Here is a 7,261-nt window from a genome sequence, read left to right on the forward strand (position 1 = left end):
GCTGAAGTCGTCCGTAAACGTTATGAAATAGCTGAACTCACCTCTAGCTTTCGTACTCATAGGCCCACATACGTCTGTATGTATTAGCCCTAGTAGTTCGCTTGCTCTTTCTCCCACCTTTGAGAAAGGTTGTTTTGTCATTTTGCCAAGTAAACAAGATTCGCATTGATCAATCTTCTCCAAGTCGAATGATTCTAGAATTCATTTCAGTTGAAGTAATTCCATGCGCTTTATGTTTATATGGCCTAATCGACAATGCCACAGAAATGTGAGATCCGAATCACCAGTTTTAGCCTTTTGGTATTTATGTTATAAATGTGTTTGCTCGTATCTAGCACATAAAGACTGTTTCCTTGTTGTGCTGAACCATAAAACATTCCATTCAAAGAAAAAGAACAACTATTGTCTTTCAATTGAAAACTTAAACCTTTAGAATCCAAACTTGAAACGGAAATGATGTTTCTGGTGATACTAAGAACATAGTAACAGTTTTCTAGTTCCAAAACAAACCCACTAGGCAAAGAAATAAAATAAGATCCTACGGCTAATGCAGCAATCCGTGCTCCATTTCCCACGCGTAGATCCATCTCGCCTTTATCAAGCCTTCTACTTCTCCTTAGTCCCTGTGAATTGGAACATAAGTGTGAGCCACAACCAGTATCTAATACCCAAGAAGTAGAATTAGCAACATTACAATGTATAACATACATACCTGAAGGAGAAGCAACGTTTCCGTCCTTCTTCTCTTCCTTTAGTTTGGGGCAATCTCGTTTGTAATGACCAATTTCATTACAATTGAAGCATTGCGATGTAGAAGGAGAAGCATTCCTCTTCATCTTGCTCTTGGAAGGCGCCAGATGCCCTCCGGGAGTGGACGAAGATGCAACCTTGTTTTTCTTCCCATTTCCTACTTTCTTGAATTTAGTGCACCTCACATTCAAAGGTTCTTGATTGAACTTAAGGATTTTCTCGCATTTCATGAGTAATTCCACAAGTTCACAGAATGTTCTCTCTTTCTGATGAAAGAGATAGTGCATCGTAAAACCCTCATAATCCTTATGAAGAAAATTCAGCACTAGTACAATAGCTACCGACTCTTTGATGGAACCACCAAGTCTCTCAATTGTGAAAAATAATCCAGACATCATATCCACATAAGACCGAATTGATGTGTTTTTGTCCATCTTGACTAGTAGATGCGTCTTTGTGCCTCCAGAAGTTCGATTTCTAGGCACGACTTGCGTGGGGTTATGAGCTTGAGATCGCTCATCGAATTAGCCAATTCGTCAACCCCATTGCCACCAGTTTGGCACAAGGGTCGAAAACCCGCACACTTATCCTCGAGGCTACTTAGGAGAGCTTGAGGTTCAAAAGTAATGAACCTCCCTCTCCAACTCTCAGGGATAGACTTAAGGATGAACTCCGTGACAAGGTACTTGTGAAGTGCCCAACTTCTCTACCTTTCAGGAGTCATGCCTCGCGCATCATAGCTAGGGAAAGGTTGTTCAATGACATAGTGTATGCCATTAACTTTCAAAACTTCGACAAGTTTCTCTTTCCATTCAAGAAAAGTAGTCAAGTCTAACTCGACATCCAGAATTTCAGCTGATATGATTGTTGTTATGTTTGCAACCATTTTGATTACTACAATCGAAAAGAATTTGCAATAAATAACCATTGATACAATTCAATAACTTTGAAATAAAAGCAAAACATGCAATCATTAAAGCTATTAAAACATTTCATTCATGCAAAAAGCAAAAACATGGTCCAAAATGAATGAAACGATTCCAAGACCCCAAAAGTCCTAAATCCTTAAGCAGCTTTAGCATGTCTTAAGTAGTTTAAGATTTCAGGTAAGCAAAACCTATTGCTAGTAATCTCCAAATTACTCTTGGTTAATAAATTAATGCCATAATTTATCTCATTGCCACAACTTAATGCCATTGTTGTTTGAGTTGTAACCACAATCAACGTGCTCCTTTAGGACGCCTTACCACCTAAGTCAACTAAAATAGCACCTCGCTTTAGCGTAAACCTACTATCTTAGATCCCTAGATTTTTGTAAGTGTTGATTTGGAAGGCAATTTTAAACTCAATATTACTTGGACCTAGTTGTTTCTATGTTGGTTCGATTATTAAGTGAACTTAAAACTAATCGATTCATAGGAAACAACCTGTTCATGCAAAGCATACATACATTCATACATTCACGCATAATATATATATTGAAGTGCATAAATAAATGGTGATCTAGTATGGCCCAAAACATCTTGTCTTGAAGCATCCAATCTTCATCACCTCCTTGTTAGCTTGGCATCGTCTTGAATCTTTGTTCAAATGCTAACTTAAAGTTCTAAACTTAGAAATACTTGAAAATAATAAATTACATCAAAATTTCCATGGTACGCAGACCATATTTAAAACTTTACATTCAAAGATAGAACGGTACGCAGACCGTATTTAACTATCCTAAATTGGTCATACTAGTCACTTGGAGTACCTACATTACATAAAATATATATTCTATGCAATCACCCATTCGTGTGCTAAAACGAATGGCCCATATTAATATGCAAGTATTTACGTGAATTAATTAAAATTCACGTTCACATAAACGCGTCCTAAAAGATTAATCAATTTCCAAATTATTAATCCTTAGACTTTATTCTAATTAAAATTGAATTTAATTAAAATAATGCGACCTACGAAAATAATTAAAAATAATTATTTCATTTTAATTTCATTTAGTGGCTCCCACTCAAACCAATAACTATTCCGGATAATTAATTATGAAATATTAAATTAAAACTCGCGGCCCGGCCCAAGCAAATAAAATATTAAATTAAATATCCCGTTAGCCCAAATTAATGCAAATATACGAAGCCCAACGAATTAAACGATTTTTAACAAAAAAAGTCCAATTACTTAGTCGGGCTAAGCTTGCGCCCAGCCCCGTGCCTTGCGTGAGGCCGAAGAGCGCACGAGCATGGCTCGCACACCCCCAGCCCCATCGCGCGCGCGCACCGCTTTCCCGCAGCCTAGTTGCCCCTGCGTGCGTGTTGTGCATCGTGTGTGTGCTGGAAGTTGCAAGGCTTGCGCCTCGCTTTGTCGCAGCCCCGCAAGCTTACCCGCCTGCCCCTTCCTTGCCCAGCGCGCACGAGGCACGCAGCGTAGCTGCTGCTGCCCGTGTCGCATGCGGCTCGGTCCAAGCACAATGGCCTCGTATGGCTCGACGAGCCATACGTCCACCATGCTCATGTTCGTGCCTTTGGTTCGTGATACGGACCAACTTAATTAAAATTAAATTTAATTCACGAACTTGCATTAATTTTATTTTTCAAAAAGTTATGATTTTTATTTTCGAAAAACAACGATTTTTAACGATTTAATAAACTTTAACGACAATCCAATTTCGTAAAATTAATAAATCAAGGGCTAACAATATTCAAACTTTTAAGAACGATCGAATCAACATTAAAGTTTGAACTTTTAATTAATAAAATCCGAAGCTTTAAATCGTTCATAAACAATTAAATTTCAGATTTTTAATAATTTGGTTTAAGTGCGATTAAAATTAACGAAACCATTCAAAATTTTAATCCAATAATTTTTAAAATTAGCCACTGGCCCATGAAATTATATCCCCTTCCCAATTAACCGAATTATTAAACCAAAATTAATTAAAATTCAATTAGGGTTTCAAATTTTACGAATTGGGGAAAGGAAAAATTAGGGTTTATACTTATTGGAAAAATCTGAAATTTTTACCATAGAACAATCATGTACCCATAAACATTGTGTCAAAATTTCAAGCAATTCCGAGTAGTTGATCAATCATGTACCCATAATCATGTACCCAAGAAAAATTAGGGTTTATACTTATTGGAAAAATCTGAAATTTTTACCATAGAACAATCATGTACCCATAAACATTGTGTCAAAATTTCAAGCAATTCCGAGTAGTTGATCAAAATTTCAATCATGTACCCATAAACATTGTGTCAACATTTCAACCAAAATTAATTAAAATTCAATTGAATTACTGTCCGACACTTTTAATTTTTAATGAAAAATTAACAAAAACGCCCAAAAAACGATACTTCGAGGCCTGTTTTCGCAATTCTATTCTCATGAGTTGATCTTAGAAAATCGTTTTCCATCAGATTAGGGTTTTAAAAATCGAAAAAGAGAAGATTTTTGATTTCGGACCTGATTATTACGCAATTCATCCAATAATTTGTAAAATTCCGAAAAATCAACAAAAATTTTAAATATTTCGACAGATGCAAAAACAATAATAATCATAATAATTCATGCTTTGAATACATAAGGATCTGATACCACTATAGGGGAATACAGTTAAACATAATAACATGTGCGGAACAATCCCCAAAGCCAGGAAACATGTATAAAGCACAGATTAAGCAAACTTACATTCGAAGCATGTTTTCCACAATAATCTGTCAACGAACACGAACAAAGAACTCCAGTTGTCGTTCCTCTACTTGGTTCACCGACATGATCAGATCCGTCTTGATTATCGTAGCTTACACAATTGATCAAGATACTTTGCTTTTGGGAAGAACTCACTTTGGAGGCACAGAGAGAATTAGGGTTCTCTGTGTCTCTAGGGTTTGAGTAATATGAATTGTGTGTTGTTGGAAAATACAATATGCCTATTGTATTAATGATGTAACCTGCCAAGAACCAAAGGCCTTGACCGGCCACATCACGCAAGCACACACGGACCGCACGCCCGTGCCCAGCGACACACTGCAGGCCGAAGCCCACAGCGCGCGCGCCGAGCAGCTGGGCCGTGGGCCTGCTCGCTCGTTGCTGCGATGCGCTGTTGCGTGCTGTTGCGTGCTCGCGCCCAATGGGCTGGCCTTGCTCGCCTTTGCTCGCGAGCTTGCTGGCTCGTTGGGCCTTGCACGCTTACGTGCTTGGCTCGACGGGCCGGCAACTCCGATGCCCTTCATATTCGCGATTTAATATATTTCCGATATATTATTTATCGTTTTGTATACGACGAATCATCGTCGTACGATACGATTTATTCGTGTCGCCCAGCTTACGAATATTCGCGATACGATATACGATTCCGACAAAGGTCATATCGTATAATACGTTTCCAACTAATTGCTGAAAAGCTATTAAATGAATTTCCGATTCATTTAATCCGGTGATCAGTTACGTGTCATTGGTGTGACCTTGTAGGTTCAGTCAAGAGTAAGTTGTGAGTTCAATATCCATTAGAACTCACTGATCGGAAGCATTGCTCCAGCTAGCTGTTCTGATCACTTGATCTCACTGAATTAATTGTTCGCAATTAATCTGAACCTTGGTATTAGACTTAATGCACCTTGGGTGAAGGACATATTTCCTTCATCTCTATGTCTTATGTCTTCCCTCCTTCGAATTCACTAACAAGGTCATACTTGTAAATGTGTTACTTTACAACAGTTTTGTTCGATACATTACTAAACCTGATTCTACTATCTTTCTTGGTCTACTTTTAAGGATACTTTAACACACTCTTTCAGTTTGTCAAGGTTGTTGCTTCCTAGGTTCTTACATGTATATTTTTCCTCCTTAAGCTTCACTTATAGTGGTCTATTATGAATACATCTATGTCCAACGTTGACTGGTCTGTTAGTAGCCTTTTCAAGTTCGCATGCACTATGCATCTTGGCATGCATGAGGATCTCTAACACAATTTTTTTGTGCAGGGCTGTGATGCATCGATTCTGATCGACGTTTCAGACTCGACCCCCTCAAATCCATCAAAGTTGGGAGCAAAAAAGAACTTTGGGATTCGAAAGAGTGAATTTATTAATCAAATAAAATCATGGCTTTAAACAGGATGTCAGGGACAAGTCTCTTGTGCTGACATTATAGTGTTGGCTGCAAGAGAAGCAGTGCCTATTTCTGGGAATCCAAGGATCAAAGTTCTTTTAGGTAGGAGAGATCCACTCTCTACTTCAAGCTCTGAAGTCGCTGATGCTTCCCTCCCTTCATCTGATACTGGAGTTGATGATACCCTTAGCCATTTCGCCGAGTTTGGGATATCTCAGGAAACAGTTGCCATTATGGGCGTATATTTTCTGACCTAGTTTGCTTCAATGAACTAAATATAATTTTTATCAACCATTCAACATATAATAAACTACAACTGATGATTGCAGGGTCACATTTTTTAGGAGTCACACATTGCTTAGAAATCATGGACCAACTGTACATGCCATCTAACGCGAAAGCAAGCAACATGGCTCCCAGATTTGAAGCACTCGTGAGATTCAGTTATCCTGAGTTTACACCATTATCTCATAATAAAAGTTTTGTGTTTAATTAATGATACTTCAACATTTATATTTGACAATTTGTATTATCAGAACTCCATGCAGCGTCGAGGTGTGCTAAGGATTGATGCAGAGTTACCCCTAAACACTAAAATCGTAGGTATTTTTTGTCGCTAATGACGACGATTTCTTTCAAGAATGTACTTCTGCTTTTTTAAAGTTGTCATATGCAGGAGTTTTAACTGGTAATCATGGTGTAATTAGGCGCATGTGTAACCTTGTAGACGATTGAGTACTATATTGTGTAATCATGAGTAGGGAACTTGTGTTGCAAATTTCTGATTACTAGTAAAGGACCCGTGCGATGCACGGTTTATATATTTTAACTTTAAGTGCATAATTAAATTAATTTAGAAAAATACGTAGATTTTTTTATTCCTTTTCACGCACCACCCATAGTTTCATGTTAGGTGTAAAAATCAATATCACCTTGTATTATGAGAGATGTCAATTCTCAAGCTGAACCGTTGAACCCGTTGGGTTGGTCCGATCGTTTAGAACCCAAACCGTTAATACCCCGCGAGCTGGAACCCAAGACCCGATTCAATTATATTCGATCAACTCGAATTCGATCAACCCGAACTAACCGGAAAATATTAACCGATAAAGATCTGAAACCCGATAACAAACCCGTTTCGCAGCAATCCGATCCGTTTCAACCGAACCGAATGGATCTGAAAGCCATTAATGACCCAATCTATTTCAATCCAAACCATTTGAACCGCTTAATCTGAACCATTTACAACTCGTAACCCGTTTAACGCACTATTTTAACGCGTAACCCACTTAATCTGAACCGTTTACAACCCGCTACCCATTTAATTCGAATCGTTTACAACCCATAACCCGTTTAATCCCGCTATTGATCTTAAATTATTTACGCTTTTAAAAGTTAGTTA

General features: G+C 38.0%; 1 pseudogene; it reads left to right on the forward strand.

Annotated features, from left to right (window-relative positions):
• The first annotated feature begins 543 nt into the window (after positions 1–543).
• LOC130471871 (peroxidase 29-like) lies at positions 544–6,594 on the forward strand (annotated as a pseudogene).
• Positions 6,595–7,261: the final 667 nt, after the last annotated feature.

The sequence above is a fragment of the Spinacia oleracea genome, chromosome 4, assembly GCF_020520425.1.
Source record: "Spinacia oleracea cultivar Varoflay chromosome 4, BTI_SOV_V1, whole genome shotgun sequence".
Taxonomy (NCBI): Eukaryota; Viridiplantae; Streptophyta; class Magnoliopsida; order Caryophyllales; family Amaranthaceae; genus Spinacia; species Spinacia oleracea.